The sequence below is a fragment of the Festucalex cinctus genome, chromosome 1, assembly GCF_051991245.1.
Source record: "Festucalex cinctus isolate MCC-2025b chromosome 1, RoL_Fcin_1.0, whole genome shotgun sequence".
Lineage (NCBI taxonomy): Eukaryota > Metazoa > Chordata > Actinopteri > Syngnathiformes > Syngnathidae > Festucalex > Festucalex cinctus.
In genome coordinates this window covers 3212289-3231111 of record NC_135411.1, presented here as the reverse complement: position 1 = coordinate 3231111, position 18823 = coordinate 3212289, and the positions used below count along the sequence as shown (strand labels likewise).

Genomic DNA, 18823 nt, shown 5'->3' with positions numbered 1-18823 from the left:
TATACATATATATATATATACATACATACATACATACATACATACATACATACATACATATATATATATATACTGTATATATGTATAGAGAGAGAGAGGGAGAGTCTATAAAATTTTTTAATCATAATTAATCGCATTACTTCAATAATTAACTGACGATTAATTGCACATTATTCACAGATTTTATATCTCAATTTATATCTAAATTTACAACTCTTTGACTGCCAGGCGTTATAAAAACAAAACAAAAAAATCCACAGTGCCAGCCGCTTTTGAGCATTTTAACTCATCTTTCAAGGCAAAAAGAATATTGTTTGCCTTTACTTCATATACAATGTGGCTACTCAATGAAAGATCGCATTCCATTCATGGGAATTTTACTAATCATCATGAAACGTCTTCGGCAGTCAGAGTTTTAAAAGTAAATTTTTTCCCCCTAATTTAAATATGGTTTTATTTTTTAGGCATTGATAAACTAATTAAATAATTCAATAAAAACGTTTTTAAAAAATCATTGATAAAGTAATTTCATAACAATTCAACAAAAAAAAAAAGTTTAAAAAAAATAACATGTACTTTACTGTAAAATCAAACCAAAGTGTGACTGATTTGTTTTGGTCATTTTTCTGTCACTACAACATGGCATAATTGCATTTGTAAGACAATGGTGACAGCTCAGTGCATTTTTCTTTTCATAATAGGAGCTGCCTAATTTTTAATAAGAAGTAACTTGTGAAAATTATGCACATTTTTTAAAACTGTAAAATACAACACAGTGCCCACAAATATATGCATTCGCTGATGCTTTTATTTTGTTAAGTGAAATAGGATGTGGATTGTAAAATGACGAATCTTTACTGCATTGGAACCAGAAACGATCGATGTGTTCTTTTCATATTAAGAGTTCTTTACTTTTAAAGTAACTTGCGAGTTTCTGCACATTTTAAAATTGTAAAATACAACTTGACGCCACTCCCCACAAATAGATGCAGTAGAATTTAGTGAACAAACTTTTACCCTTACGAGTAATCCATCTTGTTCGGTGAGACGAATAAACATTTGGTTTCCCCGTCATAACAGCCCTCTGAGATAAACCCTGAGGACTGCAACAAAACTGAGTTTTGACACCCCTGAGCTAGTCTAACAGCACAACAACCTCCCAAAATCCCCACTTAACTGGCATTGCTGCTTGAAATATGTCATATGTGTGCACGTAAGGACCCAATATTATTTGTTGAACAGTTGTGATTCTTTCATAAACAATGAATTATACAAGTTTCCTCCTGTAAACGTCATGTAACATATCATTTATACGCCTTTAAGGAAAGTTGGAAAATGTCCGAAGTCCTCTTGTTTTTAACAAATTTAAATCACCATAAATCATGCTGTCCATGGAACTGAGTGATTTAAAAAAAAAAAAAAGGGGTCCTCAAAGTGGACATACCGTCCACCCACTGACGAGATGGTAGGAGCAAGATGGCCGCCCTGTTGCTTCAACGGCTTGCACGGGCGTGTAAGGGCTTTCTGCTATCCAGTCATATATACAGGTCGGTGTGCTCGTGCTACTCTGTAGTGGTGCCCCCTGCAGTCTACTCTGTGTACCTCAATGGGCCAAATTTGGCATTAACTCGCGATCAGTTGCGTTATTTTTTTGACACACTAATTTGAGCATAATTAATTAACCTAAAATAATGTGTTCAACAACAGCCTTTTAATATGTAAATAAGGCAAACTACATATGAACGGACATTTACATGTCAACATGTCAGATTATAGCCGTCAGTTATAATCTGCAGCCACTTGTCAGGTTGATGTTACGTTTTCAAAACAAATTCATTTTCAAAATAGGCTAAGACACATACAACACACAATACAAGTACACAGATCAATCATTCATTTAGCGGTAGAAATTTCTGCACCATTTTAAACGTCAATTCCTAAATGAGATCATATCAAGCTTCATTCATCAACCGCTTTTCTCACCAGCACACTTGTGCCTCTCAGCGTTGCCCTTTGTTGGGAATCTTTGACCACAAACTGAGCAAGCAAAGGGTTTCTCTCCAGTGTGGGTTCTTGTGTGGATTTTTAAGTATCCCTTGGAAGAAAAATTTTGACCACAAACCAAGCAAGCAAAAGGCTTCTCTCCAGTGTGGATTCGCGTGTGCGTTGTTAAACTTCCCTTCTCAGAGAAATTTTGACCACAAACTGAGCAAGCAAAAGGCTTTTCTCCAGTGTGGGTTCTTGTGTGTATTTTTAAGTATCCCTTGGAAGAAAAATTTTGACCACAAACTGAGCAAGCAAAAGGCTTCTCTCCAGTGTGGGTTCTTGTGTGGATTTTTAAGTATCCCTTGGAAGAAAAATTTTGACCACAAACCAAGCAAGCAAAAGGCTTCTCTCCAGTGTGGATTCGCGTGTGCGTTGTTAAACTTCCCTTCTCAGAGAAATTTTGACCACAAACAGAGCAAGCAAAAGGCTTCTCTCCAGTGTGGGTTCTTGTGTGTATTTTTAAGTATCCCTTGGAAGAAAAATTTTGACCACAAACTGAGCAAGCAAAAGGCTTCTCTCCAGTGTGGGTTCTTGTGTGGATTTTTAAGTTTCCCTTGTGAGCAAAATTTTGACCACAAACTGAGCAAGCAAAGGGCTTCTCTCCAGTGTGGGTTCTTGTGTGGATTTTTAAGTTTCCCTTGTGAGCAAAATTTTGACCACAAACTGAGCAGGCAAAGGGCTTCTCTCCAGTGTGGGTTCTTGTGTGTGTTTTTAAGTATCCCTTGTGAGCAAAATTTTGACCACAAACTGAGCAAGCAAAGGGCTTCTCTCCAGTGTGGGTTCTTGTGTGTGTTTTTAAGTATCCCTTGGAAGAAAAATTTTGACCACAAACTGAGCATGCAAAGGGCTTCTCTCCAGTGTGGGTTCTTGTGTGTGTTTTTAAGTATCCCTTGGAAGAAAAATTTTGACCACAAACTGAGCATGCAAAGGGCTTCTCTCCAGTGTGGATTCGCGTGTGCGTTGTTAAACTTCCCTTCTCAGAGAAACTTTGACCACAAACCGAGCAAGCAAAAGGCTTCTCTCCAGTGTGGGTTCTTGTGTGTGTTTTTAAGTGTCCCCTCTGAGCAAAATTTTGACCACAAACTGAGCAAGCAAAAGGCTTCTCGCCAGTGTGGGTTCTTGTGTGTGTTTTTAAGTGTTCCTTGCGAGCAAATTTTCGACCACAAACTGTGCAAGCAAAGGGTTTATGACCAGTGTGGCCCATCGCATGATTTCTCAATTGAGACTTGGAGCCAAAGGTTTTTCCACACTGAGAACATTTCCACCGTTTGCCATCAGTGTGACATGTCACATCATCGTCACACTGTTCATCGTCAGCAGTGTGAGGAGCGTGTGACGCGTCTTCACCATCTGACATGAGAGCTAACCGGCTGTCATCATTTGTCATTTGTTGTCTTGACCTGCTGCTTGGAGACTCCGCCCCTTTGTTCTCTTCATATTGACGTTCATCTTCAGTCTTCAAATGGACACCAGTCATGGGCAACTCTGTGAAGTCCTCCTCCTCTTTAATGTATGGTGGCAGCTGCTCCTCTTTTTTGATGTTGGGAGGCTGTTGCTGCTGCTCTTCTTTAACTTGCAGAGGCTCCAAGTCCTCCTCCTGTTTCACGCCAGGGAAGTCTGGCTCCTGCCGCTCAGGAAAAATATATTTTTCACTGACATCTGCGAGACACAAGATACACATGGTTTGGTAAAGTTAATTTATTGTGATGTTATGTATTTTATATTGAAGTTTAAACTCAACAAGTGAGTCACATCCTTTCAGGGCAATTCCCAAATGATTCCACAAATTAACACCTTTAACACACACCTTTGCTTAATATTTGTTCTTGTTTTTTTTGTTTTATTTTTGGTTTTTATAGACATGTGCACCCCTTATATCATAAGGACTGTGTCTAATTTGGGGCTAATTTAAACTCAACCAAGTCCTAAAATTTCATTGTGTTTAATTAAATAAATAATGGATGTGTTGATTCTGTATATTTGGATTAATTAATAATTATTATAGCTCTCTTTTGCAATTTGAATACAGAGTTGGTGTTTGTTTTATTTGCATTTGCCCAGATTTCCACACAATAGGTCAGATATTGTAATAATAATGAACTGTATAATGTATATAATGTTCAGGACATCCTTAGTTTTATAGAGTATCCCTCTGATTTTTGACATTTTCCTTTTAACATTTTCTATGTGTGGCTTCCAAAATAATTTATCATCAATAACTACTACAAGGAATTTGTTTTCATACACCCTTTCTATTTCAATTGAATTAACTAGGGCTGGCTTCAAAATATTGATACATCGATATCGTATAGATACGCCTTTTCATATCCCAATATCGATACATAAAGCCATGTATAGATATATCGACCCCAGCCCCAACACACACACACACACACACACACACACACACACACACACACACACACAACACACTCAACAGCAAGAAGTTTCTACTATTTGCAGCACTGGTACTTTTGACTGTCTAAAATAGGTGCTGCATGAATTCCTCAAATGAATCGAAAATCGTTGTGAATCATTAATCGAATCGAATCGGACCCTTGCGAATCGAATCGATCCTGGAAATTTGAATCGATACCCAGCCCTAGAATTCACCATAAATTCATCCATCCATCCATCTTCCTCCGCTTATCCGAGGTCGGGTCGCGGGGGCGGCAGCTTTAGGAGGGAAACCCAGACCTCCCTCTCCCCAGCCACTTCAACCAGCTCCTCCGGCGGGATCCCAAGGCGTTCCCAGGCCAGCCGGGAGACAGTCTCTCCAGCGTGTCCTGGGTCGTCCCCGGGGCCTCCCGCCGGTGGGACATGCCCGGAAGACCTCCCCAGGGAGGCGTCCAGGAGGCCTCCGAACCAGATGCCCGAGCCACCTCAGCTGGCTCCTCTCAACGCGGAGGAGCAGCGGCTTGACTCCGAGTCCTTCCCGGATGGCCGAGCTTCTCACCCTATCTCTAAGGGAGAGCCCGGACACCCTGCGGAGGAAACTCATTTCGGCCGCTTGTATCCGGGATCTCGTTCTTTTGGTCACGACCAGTGGTGCTCCTGCCATTAGGCAGATTAGGCAGATGCTAGGGGCGCTCGTCAGCAAAAGGACGACAGGGAAAGGAGAATTTATTTTATTTTTCTACTTTTATCAGTCACGTAAACGTGCGCCTTCTGTTCAAGTAAAGCATGGCTTGCCAGCCAACCACATACATCCTTTCAAATTTGGCTTTGATTGACATCTACGGCTAGCCAATGGTAATCGGGATTGGGGGGGGTGACGCGCGCTCCGGAGACGCGCATTAGCCAAATCTACTTCCGCGTTAGATAGTAGTGCACGTTCGCCGGCCGGCACTGACCCAATGACTGAGCAGTGAGCAAACGCCAAACCTGGATCCAGGATGACACAGTTGACATGGTTGGGAATCCTGCGTTCACTGGTCCACTAAACAACGTTCACAAGTGAGTGGCAAACTTTTGTTTTGATTAGTCAAGCCACACAGCACGGACAAATTGTAGCAATACACAGTATGCGTTTAACAGACCCACGCAGTCACACATACACAACAAATACTTTGGAGCATAAAATTATTTATCATTAAAGCATAGTTGCAGTACAATGTAAGTTGAATTCTCTTTTCTTTTTTTTTTTATTGCCAAGTTTGTCACGGTTGATGACTGTCACTAAGTTATAATAATAATAATAATAATAATAATAATAATAATAATAAAAATAAAAAACAGCACTTTACACATCCTTATGGATTGATATTTTTCACTGAACCCATATGTCGTTTCTGTATATTATCGACATATCTCAACTCAATCTTTTTTATAAAGCTCGCTTTGCTGGACCGCGGTTGACGGCTTCTTTCTTTGGTGGTGGTCCTTATGCATGCCAGATCCGTCGCACCAGCATCTACTGAAACTCAACAGAAGTACCCTCTCCCTCCCACAGCCCCTTGAATCAGTTGGTGCTGGTGTCTGTGGTTCTCACTTTGCTTTATCTATCCTTCCCTCCTTCCTCTCTTTAGTTTTTCCTCTGGTCACTTGAGATCTTAATTTATTAGAAGTATGAGGTTTCTGGGGTTGGCATAAGACTGGTTTTGTAACCACGCAGGAGGGGTCTTGTTGGTGCTGGACTTCACTTTGATGGATTGGATGTACTGGCTTCTATGGATCTCACTCTGCCTTATCGATCCTTCCCTCCTTCCTCTCTTTAGTTTTTCCTCTGGGCTCTTGAGATCTCGCTAAATTTGCTGGAATTTAGAGGCTTCCGGGGTTGGCGTAAGACTTTGATTTTGTAATCATGGGGAAGGCAGGAAGTGTTTGGTCGGTGCTGGATTTCACTTTGATTTACCTTTCTTTTCTCTTTATTTCTTTTTTTTTTCTGACCTTTTCTCTGGTCTCCTGACCATTTAAACCTCACGACTCTGGCAAGATTCTGAAGTACCTGGTTAAGGCGAAGGGTAATGGGATATTTATAAGGTTTTAGGTGAATGAATGAGTATAAATTTATACGTATTTGCACGCGCACGCACGCAAACGCACACACGCAAACGCACGCACGCACACATACACAAAAAAAAATAAATAAATAAATAAATAAATAAAAAGAGCAATGATGACAAGACGTTGAATCGGTAAGACTACCGAATGAACAATTCTGAGCTCTTAAAAAAAAAATAAATAAAAAATAAAAAATAAAAAAAGATGTCTGGCAAAAATGAAATGAAATTTTATCTATATCGTACAGCCCTAAATCCAAAAAGCAAATGAAGGCAACTGCTAGCTAATCTCAGATAGAAGGGGCTGGGTCACAGTCATTCCGCCGCTTTTAAGTGATAGAAAATATTTTTGAGCACTTTTGCAGTTGTCACAATGCCACTGTTCAACCTGAACAACATTAGATTTAGGTTGATGAAGTGTGCTCCCCCGAAAAAGCTAATGTCCCCCCCCTGCACTTTCTTTCTGGTGACAGGTCTTAGTTAAAGCCGCAGTGTGTAGCTCACGACCGCCATCTATCGGTCAAACAAGATAATGCAATGATTTTAAGCACACGAACTACGGCGTCCCAGAGAGACCATACTTCGCCAGCCTACCAACAATTTCACCAGAACAGAACGCAAACAACTTCTGGTATTCCCTCGAGTGATGACGTAAGTGAATTGCATTTGTTAGACATACTGTAAAGATCCCTAAATTTGTGATTTAGTCATTTAATTTCAGAATTAATATGTTTGCCGGCATTGTTAGGAAATACTGTACGTCAGCTAATGCTAACGGCTATCTATGTTCATATTTGTTAGTGCAACTAAACCATGCAACAGAGAACACACAGTTATGTTATATGTTTTATAGACATTTGGACCATCTCAAAAAGGGCGAGGGAGACGACGAGGAAGAGAATGCGGTGTCTCGTAACGTACAATTATGTCAGCATGGAAAAATAATTCCATTCGAGCATGCATGTGAATGGCTCAAAACATACCTTTGCTTGGAATATGTGGTATTTAGATTACATCGTTTGCTGATGTTTAGTATATCGTACAAAATATGGTGTTAAATGAACTACACATCTGCGACTCGTAAATCTCCCCCCGTCTTGTAACTGCTAACCACTCAGAAAAGTGCTGCTTCCAGAAACATTTGAAACCCTTTACTCAGATATTTCGAATATCAACATTATCTTAATACATATAAATAAAATGACAATAATCAAGAAAAATAGAAAGTCAAAGAAACAGTGACATACAATAGAAAAGAAACAATCGTGTATTCGAAAAGGAGTGAGAAGAAGTAAAACTTATTTACTCCCACCCCTTCTCCTTAAGTAAACTAACTGACATAACTTCCGTCCTTCTCCATACACATAGTACATATAAACACACACCCATAACCTTATTTACCACATAATCAGTTCCACCTTTAAATCTACTGCTTCAACATATTTACATAATAAAGCAGCCATAAAGAAAACCATAAAACTAACAAAAACAAAGAAAGAAACAGTCAACAAACAAGCAAACCAACAAATAAAACACCTAATAAGTGAGCCCTCCTCCCTCATCCTCATATTTCTTAAAAATCCTATGTTTATATAGTATTTTAAATTGTCTCATATTTGTACAATGCTTCAACTCCCCACTAAATCCCTTCAGTAACCTAACCCCGCATACTGATAGACAAAAACTCTTTCTTGTTGTACGAAACCTAGGTTCTTTAAAGTCACAATACCGCCGTAAATTATAACCGTCATTGGAGTTCTTATTAAACAAATGTTGAATATTCTGCGGTAGTAAATTATATTTTGCTTGAAACATTATTTGCGCTGTTTGATACTGTACCATATCATGAAACACAAGTAATTGAGACCTTAAAAATTGTATGATCCTGATAGCCAGCTTTGTGAATAATTCTTAATGCTCTTTTCTGTAGGATATTTATTGAATGTAGTGAGGTTTTGTAATTATTGCCCCAAACTTCAGCACAGTACTGCAAATAAGGAGAGACTAACGAACAATACAGTATGTGGAGGGATTTACTGTCTAACACCCTCTTCGCCTTATTTATTATTGCAATGTTTCTCGAAATTTTACTCTGTATATATTTAATATGTGGTTTCCAGCTAACTTTGTCATCAATAATTACCCCCAAAAACTTGATTTCACGAACCCTCTCAATTTCTACCCCATCTACTATAATCTTCACCTGTGTATTTGTCGTACAATTTCCAAATAACATTATTTTTGTTTTCCCTAAATTTAATGATAATTTGTTGCTATGAAACCATATTTTTAATTTGTTCATTTCTTCCTGTAATTGTAGCATATTATCCCCTGAGTAAAAAATATTGGTATCATCAGCAAATAACACCGAATGTTGTATCTTAGAAACTACATGCATATCATTTATATACAAAATAAAAAGTTTAGGGCCTAATACTGACCCCTGGGGGACACCACAAACAATATCCAAACATGATGAGGAATAATCACCCAACTTAACAAACTGCTGTCTCCTACTTAAATAACTTTTTATCCACTCAAGCACGATTCCCCTAATACCATATCGTTCTAATTTCTTTATTAATATATGATGGTTAATTGTATCAAATGCCTTCTTGATGTCTATAAATAACCCTGCAGAATATTTCTTGTGATCTATAGCATTTGTAATTAGTTCTATTGCTTCTATTATTGCCAGTGTTGTTGATCTATTAGACCTAAATCCGTACTGGTTTTCAGCAAGGATGTTATATTTTTCCAAAAATTAGTCTAATCTATGATTGAAGAGTTTTTCCAATATTTTTGAAAATTGGGGTAGTAGAGAAATTGGTCTATAGTTGGTAAAGTAATGCTTGTTCCCAGTTTTATATATTGGTTTGACCTTAGCTATCTTCATTTTATCGATATCGATTTTCACCATGTTGAACAATTTGACCTAATAAATATCACTAAGCAACTTAATTAGTTTTGATTGAAGATACAACAGCTTCCTTGTACTTCGATGTGCAGGAATTTACATGGCTTTCACAAATAGACTTGCTCGTGTAATAATGTACTTCATTGGCTCAGTGACTTTCAGTTCATCGTTTGGTACCTCATCTGACATACAATTGTTACCTTCTTGCAGAGACTCGTACAGGAAATGACCATGGAGGAACATGAAGATATCCAAGTCCAGCTGATAGACTGACACCAAGAAATACTTTTTGACACATTGCTGGCACATCAGCACCACCATGATTTCCTGTACCTGGATCCCAGACTGCAGCACCTTGGTGGACTTGTGGCAAATAAGTGACACTTCTCCAGATCCTCAAGGACAATACAAAGGTTTTTTTTACCTGGCATATAATTACTCCATGTCTGACACTTGCTGTAGTTTGTATAACTTGTATATTGTTGTTGTGTGTTAATTTGTACATTTTGAATAACTAAAAAATACTATTTCCTTTGACGTCAACATGCAGTGTTCATTCGACACCTAACCTAACACTGTTTTACATGCCCAGAAATGTAAAACGGGCATGTAAAACCAGTGATTAGGTTAGGCTGTCAATGACAAGCAATTCTTCATTGGCCAATGAATGTAAGGTACACTACATGAAAATGAATAAATAAAATAAAGTAAAATAAAAGTCTACATGAAATGAACATATTAACTAAAAAAAAAAATGCTGTTAGAATATAATGAGCTACATGAATTGCAGTTATTCCAGAAATTTACCAATACGCTGTGCATTTCAATATATGGAAAATAGACATACAGGTTTGGGCCAAAAGTAGTGTTACAGAGCAGGTATGTGTTGTACACAGCTAAAATATCTGATTATCTCAATACCATGATGGGTTTATTTTGTTTTTTTTGTGTGTGTGCTGACATTGTCCCCCATTAACATTGCAACATTCCTCAAACTCTCCCGAACACATAGTATGTAACACTACTTTTCGCCTACTCTATGATGTTATTGGGGCAAAATTAAGGAAGGCTTGTCCATTGATTGTGTGAACAGACTGCAGTAATAATGAAGTCACTTCAATGTTTGCTGGTTTTATTAAGTTTGACATGCTCCTTGACTGCACAAGTACATGTTATGGAGTGACGGCATGTTCCCACCAACGATGATATCATATTCTTCAAAGGCTTGCTGAGGAAAGTGAGGGAGGAGTCACTCCATGGCTTCAGACACCTGGTCAGCAGGTCCTGTGTAAAACAAGTGGTGCTTGTACATGTGACCATTCCGTATTGCTTCACACAAAAAGTTCATGTAGTGTGCAATGGCGTCCATATGTAAATGACATACCAAGACGTCGGCTGACTTCAGTTTGTTGCAGCTCAGATATGGTAGGTGGAGATACTGGTGGTACAACACCGAAGCCTTCTGGGGTCCTCCATTCAAGTGTCCTCATTCGGGGCATTCCAATTTGGCTGCTGACTCTCCCCTTGATATTTTTTTTTCTTGCAGGTCGGTGATGTATTTAAACGGTGCATGAATGCTTGTATACATCAGAATATGGTTCTGGAACCCCTCCAGTTTGGCTGTTGATCTAGCGTGACACAAACAAAAACAAAATAAAAATAAAAAATAAAATAATTGATGATACTACTGTATGTCACCAACTTTCCAACAAAGCCCCCAAAATAGAGGTAAGATCTTTAGTTTTGGGGCCCAAAACATTGTATTAGCTAGATAAAAGTAACTTGACTGCATACTGCATCGAATATGCAAAGGCTGCTTGCTTGTCGAGTTTCCGCGGAAAACGTAGCAGCCTGTAAATTCTTGTGCACCCAATTACACAATGGACCAGTACACACTTGAGTGAGAGAGTTCAGACTCTAACAGTGCTTACGGTACAGCCAGCATTTAAGTCCAGAAAGTTATTCCCTGCCGAAAATTAATTTCGAGAACACTATTTTCACCAACCACAACGAAAATAATAATTTTCAACTCCTCCACTGATGCAGTATGCTTTAGATTCTCCATTGAAGTTATGGGCAAATATACCTCCGAAATCACAGTTACATTACATTACACAATAACTTGCGCATTTACTCTGAATATAACGTGCCAGCGGGAATCTTTTTTTTTTTCCAAAGCAATAAAGTAGCTACATAACGAAATCGTTTGAGTGGTGCGGAGTTGCTAATCAACAGCTATAGTGATCGTAAAACAATGGTACGAACATCGTATTAATTAGTACGGTGCATACTTTTTCTCTCGCTCTCAAAACGTAAACACAAATGTACTCTTACTTACCGGTCAAGTAGAAAGCAGTCGAAGGCACCGCCACGTCCCAAACCAAGTCTGTTCCTCATTTCTCTCCATCTGGCAAATGCGCCTACAATATAAACTCTTGTTTTGTCGCGCTGAAATAAAATAAATTCCCAAAGCAATTGTGATGCTTGATAATGCTCTCTTCGGGGACCGGAAACTCTTCTTCTTCGTTCACATGCGGTCGCCATACAAACCGGAAGTGCGTCTGCAAAGGCGTTCCAAAAACGCGTTAAGAAATGGAGCGCTGAAATTTGTCTTTGACGGCACCCGTCACGTTACATGAAGTTATGGTGAATATTTATGAATGAAGAAAGCTATCAAGTTTTATACTCGAGTAAATTGTGTTTTGCCATTCAGTGACGTCACATTATAGTCCAAGCTGTTTCATGCTGTGACGTGATAATTGAACATGTTGCTCTGCTCAATCCAATTCTCATCTGAGAAATGCACCAAACCTACTGAAGAAAAAAACTAACTGTGTATCGTAACAAAGTGACCCGGTGAAGAGTCATTACAGAAATAAAAAGGTACATATGGTTGAAAAGTGTCGACGAAACAAGTGACAAACCTGCTCTGTTCAACACAACTCGAGGCTGCTTGTAAACGGCGTCCAGCAGTTGACGTTGTCGCTCGTTGTCCTCCTGTGCTCCACAAAGCTCCTCTTCGTACTTGACTTTCGCCATTGTGAACATCTTCACACGATATTCACGACACTTTACGCTCACGATTGACGTCTGCTGAGCCAATTTGTCGATAGCAAACGCGTCTCGTTTTTTGGCGCCTAGCAAGCTAAGCTAAGCTAAGCTAAGGTAAGCTAAGCTAAGCTAAGGCAAAATAAAGAGGGCCGAGAGATACGATTGAACCGGACACGAAACGTAGCAATTATGTTTGACTTCAATAAAGTAGTGACGGGGCAACGTGTCGATGTGTCAGTTTGTTCCGTACAAATTCGTGTTGAATTATTTTTATAGTGAAGCCGAGCGTAAACGCGTCATTGCCTGGAATGGAGTCGCTCTTCTGCTGTCACATGAAATCTACGGCAATTACAGTTGGACAAATCTCATGTCACGAAAATTTTAATATTGTACTTTGAAAAAAAATTCTTAAAACATACGTTTAATTCTTGATTCATTTGGATAATAAAAAAAAATCAAATCGTCAAACTACATTTGGAAGAATAAGAAGAAACATGTTTACTTCCTGTACATACGAGTAGCATGGAAGGCATGGAAAGTAAATGAAATACACATACTTACCACAGTCAAAAAAAAATTTTTCATCCCACTTTTGGTTTTTATTTTCATTCATTCATTCATTCCTTCGCGTTGACAAAAAGCCTGGCGGCTCGATGAGGGCCAATGTCAGCAGTCTTCTTGTGGCCCTCTTCAGCTTTGGGTCCTCCCTGCATGAGAAGACAAACGCGCACACAGCAACTGACTTCTGGGGGGGGGGGGGGGGGGGGGGGGGGGGGGGAGTTCTCGTTTCCGTTCCCCAAAACAAAACAAAACAAAAATAACCAATGCATGGGTAGGCAAACGAATTTGATTAAAACATTACATAATTCAGCACCAATACCATTAAGACAAACTTCAAAAATTGTGTACTGTGGTGATGAGAACATAATTCACCCACGGGACGTTGGGACGAAGGAGGAGTTGGATGGGATGAAAGGATAAAAGGATGAAAGGATAAAAGAACAAATGTTGGTAGGTCTGTGAACCTCGCGCAGTGTGAGTTGTTGTTGATGATGTGAATAAAACGCTAGTCTTTGGCTATGGACTTTAACACTCCGCCTTCGACTCCCGTCACTGCTCGCTACATTGGTGACCCCGACATCCGCCTCGTTGACGTTTCCGAGGCTGAGAATTTGATCGAATTGAGCGACATGGCGAACTCCGCTGGTCTCAAGTTACCGGAGTTTTGGGAGTCGGCCGCGGCGACGTGGTTTGTACAAGCTGAAGCTCAGTTTGCCATCCGGGGAATTACGGACGATTCTACGCGCTACTACCATGTCGTGGCCGCGCTCGGGAGCTCCACGGCGGCCAGAGCCGTGAGTTTTATCACCTCTCCCCCGGCACGGGATATGTACGCGGGGCTCAAAGCGTACCTCCTTAAGACCTTCGAGCTGTCACGACCGGAAAGGGCTCGCCGCCTTTTCGCCATCCAGGGCCTGGGTGACAGTAAGCCGTCCGAGCTAATGGAAAAAATGCTGAACCTGCTTGGCGCGGAGGAGCCGAACTTTTTGTTTATTGAACTGTTTCTGCGCCACATGCCTCCTCATGTCCAGACAGCGCTAGCGAACACTACCATCTCCGAGCCACGTGCTCTGGCGGAGGAAGCTGACCGTTTTTTCCTGGCCACCCAGCGTCACAACCACGAGGTCTTGGCCTCTGCACGCGCCTTCCCAGTCCCGGCGGCCACAACGGCACCTCATAAGGTACGCGCTGCTGTGGATGGCCGATCAGCCCCTGGCTTATGCTATTTTCACGCACGTTTTGGAACCAAGGCGAAGAGGTGCCGCGCCCCTTGCTCCTTTGTTGCGTCGGGAAACGGCGACGCCTCCACTCAGTTGCAGCTGTGAGTGGGGGCGCAGAGTGCCGGCTGCTATTTGTCATGGACACCCTCTCCAGGCTCAAATTCCTTTGTGACTCCGGCGCCCGCAGAAGCGTATTGCCTGCCTCGGCTGAAGATGCTGCCGGGGGCACTCACGGCCCGCACCTGTCAGCGGCCAACGATGCACCGATCCGGACCTACGGCACTAAGACAGTGGATGTATGTTTTGGTGAGCGCCGGTTCACTTGGGACTTTGTCACTGCGGACATTTCTTTTCCCCTTCTTGGCGCGGACTTTTTGTGTGCCCACAGTCTACTGGTGGATGTTAAAATTGGCCGCCTGTTGGACGCTGTGACGTTTTCCACTGTTGCTTGTGGGTGTGATGTGGAGACGTTTGAGGGCCTTGCCAGCCCGCTCTCAGATGACGGCGTGTTCACGCGGCTTCTTGGAGAATTCCCCAGCCTAACCACGCCTACATTTGCAGCCACTTCTGCCAAACATGGGGTCGAGCACCACATTGAGACCGTAGGCCCGCCGGTTCACGCTAAGGCCCGACGCCTCAACCCTGATAGATTGGCCACAGCTAAGTCCGAATTCGCCAACATGGAACGCCTTGGCATAATTCGTCGTTCGGACAGCCCGTGGGCCTCGCCTCTCCACATGGTTCAGGAGTCGGACGGCGGCTGGCGACCGTGTGGAGACTATCGCCGCCTCAATGATGCCACGACGCACGATCGCTATCCGGTCCCGCACATACAGGACTTCTCTGCCCACCTGGCAGGTGCAAAGGTGTTTTCCAAGGTGGACTTGGTACGGGGCTATCACCAAGTTCCGGTACACCCCGCCGATGTGCCTAAGACTGCTGTGATAACACCTTTCGGACTGTTTGAGTTTCTCAGGATGCCATTCGGCCTTAAAAACGCGGCCCAGTCTTTTCAGCGTCTCATGGACTCTGTTCTCCGGGACATGCCGTTCCTCTTCGTCTACTTGGATGACATCCTGGTGGCCAGCTCCTCCATCGGAGAACACCTTTCACACCTCCGGCAGCTTTTCTCCAAGCTCAGCCAGGCTGGACTGATTATTAACCGAGCTAAGTGTGTCTTTGGTGTGCCCTCCATCCAATTCCTCGGCCACCTCATCAATGAGGACGGCGCCACCCCGCTCCCGGCAAAAGTGGAAGCTGTTGCCGCTTTTCCTCGACCCCAGACGGCCCAGGGTCTCCGCGAGTTCCTCGGGATGGTGACTTTTTACCACAGGTTCATCCACCACGCTGCCCATGTGATGCACCCGCTTTACGACGCACTTAAGGGTGTGGCCCCTAACCGTGCGGTCGACTGGACCGATGTGAGAGTCAAGGCTTTTGAAGAGACGAAAGCCGTGCTGTCCCAAGCGGCCTTGTTGGCCCACCCGCGCCCGGATGCCCCGATCGCCCTCACTACTGACGCATCTGATTTTGCCGTTGGGGCTGTTTTGGAGCAGCGCGTCGAAGGTGCGTGGCAGCCACTCGCCTTTTTCAGCCGCCGGTTGGTCCCTCGGGAGTGCAAGTACAGCACGTTCGACAGGGAGCTCCTTGCTGTCTGGCTGGCGATCCGCCACTTCCGCTTCATCTTGGAGGGCCGTGAGTTCACGGTCTTCGTCGATCACAAGCCGCTCACCTTCTCCATGTCGAAGTTGTCCGAGCCGTGGTCCGCGCGGCAACAGCGGCAGTTGTCGTTCATTTCTGAATACACCACGGACATCCGACATATCGCTGGCAAGGACAACGTGGTCGCGGATTGTCTGTCCAGGGCAGCCGTCAACACGGTACAGCTGGGCCTCGACTTTTCCCGGATGGCGGCCGACCAGGCTTCCGATCGTGGCACCCAGTTGCTTCGGAGCTCCGACACCGGGTTGCAAGTTGAAAGGGTGGCGGTCGACGACTCCGGGGTCGAGCTGTGGTGTGACGTCTCTTTGGGCTGGCCTAGACCGCTGGTGCCCTCTGGTTGGCAGAGGGCCGCCTTCGACATGGTGCATGGTCTCTCACACCCCGGCAGGAAGGCATCGTCGAGGTTGGTGTCTCAGAAGTTCGTCTGGTCTGGGTTGAAGAAAGATGTACGGGTCTGGGTCGATTCATGCGTGGCTTGTCAGCGAGCCAAGGTTCACCGTCACACCAAGGCACCTTTGGAGACTTTTGTTGTCCCTGCGAGGAAGTTTGACCATGTCAACGTCGACATCGTAGGTCCGCTTCCTCCTTCCCAGGGCTTCACCTACCTCCTGACGATGGTGGACAGGACGACCCGCTGGCCAGAGGCCGTTCCCCTCACCTCCATATCGACCAGTGACGTGGCCCGGGCGTTTATCGGGACCTGGGTCGCTCGGTTTGGACCGCCGGCGGACCTCTCGTCCGACAGGGGTGCGCAGTTCACGTCAGAGGTTTGGAACTCTGTTGCTGAGGGCCTCGGCGTCAAGCTACACCGCACCTCCGCTTATCACCCTCAGGCTAATGGGCTGTGCGAACGGTTCCACCGTTCGATGAAAGCCGCCTTGCGCGCTGGCCTTTCTGACGGTAATTGGGTCGACAAGCTACCCTGGATCATGCTGGGCCTTCGTACTGCACCTAAGGAGGACCTGCAGTGTTCGTCGGCCGAGTTGGTCTATGGACAGGTGCTAAGAGTGCCAGGAGACTTCATTCCGCACGCCTCGATGCCTTGGCCCGCACCCAGGCCTGGACCGCCGGTGGATGCTGCTGGTGCGTTCCGGCCCGTGCCCACGTCGCAGCATGGCACCCCTGTGGCCCGGGTGCCCCCCAACTTGCAGTCGGCCGAGTTTGTCTTCATCCGACACGATGCACACCGTGGTCCCTTGAATCCCCCCTACGACGGACCATTTAGGGTCCTGCAGCATGGTACCAAGACCATGGTCGTGGATATTGGGGGCCGTTCCGAAACTGTTTCTGTTGACAGGCTTAAGCCGGCTCATGTGGACCTGGCCGGACCCTTGGACTTGCCCCGCGCCCCCCGCCGCGGCCGCCCCCCTAGGCTGCACCTGGGAGACCGTGCGGGGTCCCTTCCAGTGGTTCCTGAATCCCCGCCAGTTGGTGCGCGGGACTGTTCTGATGTTCCTGCTGGGCCCCTCCCGCCCGCGCTACCTGGGTACGTTACCCGCAGGGGTCGGGCAGTTTTGCCGCCCCGTCATCCGGAGTTTGATTATGGGTGAATTCTGGGGGGGCTTGTGTGGTGATGAGAACATAATTCACCCACGGGACGTTGGGACGAAGGAGGAGTTGGATGGGATGAAAGGATAAAAGGATGAAAGGATAAAAGAACAAATGTTGGTAGGTCTGTGAACCTCGCGCAGTGTGAGTTGTTGTTGATGATGTGAATAAAACGCCAGTCTTTGGCTATGGACTTTAACACTCCGCCTTCGACTCCCGTCACTGCTCGCTACAGTACATTCCTTCAAAAACAGAACCATATTCGTAAAATGTTATGGGGCTCAATAATATGATATATATATTGTTCTGTCCCTCATTTGTTCAGTCAATGTTTGTTGTGTAGAAATGTTATGTTCTATTTTTGCCAGTAGATGTCGCCCTTGTCATTGTGTGTTCATGTGTTTGATTTTGTGAAGTGAAGCGGAGCCGGCGAGTGGCGAAGCAATGTAAATAGCAGCTCTGTTTTTGAGGACCTGCACACGCAGTCACAGCACGGGAGGAAACGCAAGAATTTCCTCAAGTCTCACCATTGTTTTTGATTTCGGAGCCTTGGCAGAGCATAATCTGTAAGTCATAACGCTTTGACGTATTTGTGTTTATGATTATTTTAGGTTTCTCGGTGGTGAACTTTCTTTGAAAAGGCGGTGACTCGATGCTATTAGCCGTTAGCTGCTAACCTGTGCTAAAGTTATTGTTGGCCTACTTGTGTTCGTTAAATGGTATTGCTCACACTGTACACGTATTTGTAGACAGAAGCACTTATGTCTTTGTTTTAATCTGTATGTTGCAGTTTCACAAAATAGGAAAGAAGGAAGTAAAGATATACAGCAACCACGTGTCTTAATTTGGAACTCTTTCACATGTTTAGCTCGCTGCCTAAGTTGTGCTAACTGAGGGCAGAAGATTATATATATATATATATATATATATATATATATATATATATATATATATATATATATATATAGTCGATTAAAATTTGTAATAATAATTAATCGCATTACTTCAATAATTAACTGACAATTAATTGCACATTATTCACAAATTTTATATCTCTATTTATATCTAAATTTACAATTAAAAGTACATTTTTTTCCCCCGAATTTAAATATGGTTGTATTTTTTAGGCATTGATAAACTAAAACTAAAAAACTAAACTAAACTAAACTTAAAAAAAAAAAAAAAAAAAAAAAGTTAAACACAATAAAATATGTACTTTACTGTAAAACCAAACCAAATGTGTTAGTGATTTGTTT

The 18823-nt window shown here is 43.2% G+C and overlaps 1 long non-coding RNA gene across 2 annotated transcripts; it reads right to left on the bottom strand.

The window, feature by feature from the left end:
• Positions 1-10580: 10580 nt before the first annotated feature.
• LOC144007761 (uncharacterized) lies at positions 10581-13077 on the bottom strand. 2 transcript variants are annotated; one of them, XR_013280346.1, is made up of 4 exons: positions 12390-13074; positions 11804-12026; positions 10850-11093; positions 10581-10749 (listed from the first exon to the last, which is right to left on the bottom strand). It is a non-coding gene; the product is annotated as an uncharacterized LOC144007761 (long non-coding RNA). The 2 variants fall into 2 exon arrangements; XR_013280345.1 differs by having other exon boundaries at positions 11804-13077.
• Positions 13078-18823: the final 5746 nt, after the last annotated feature.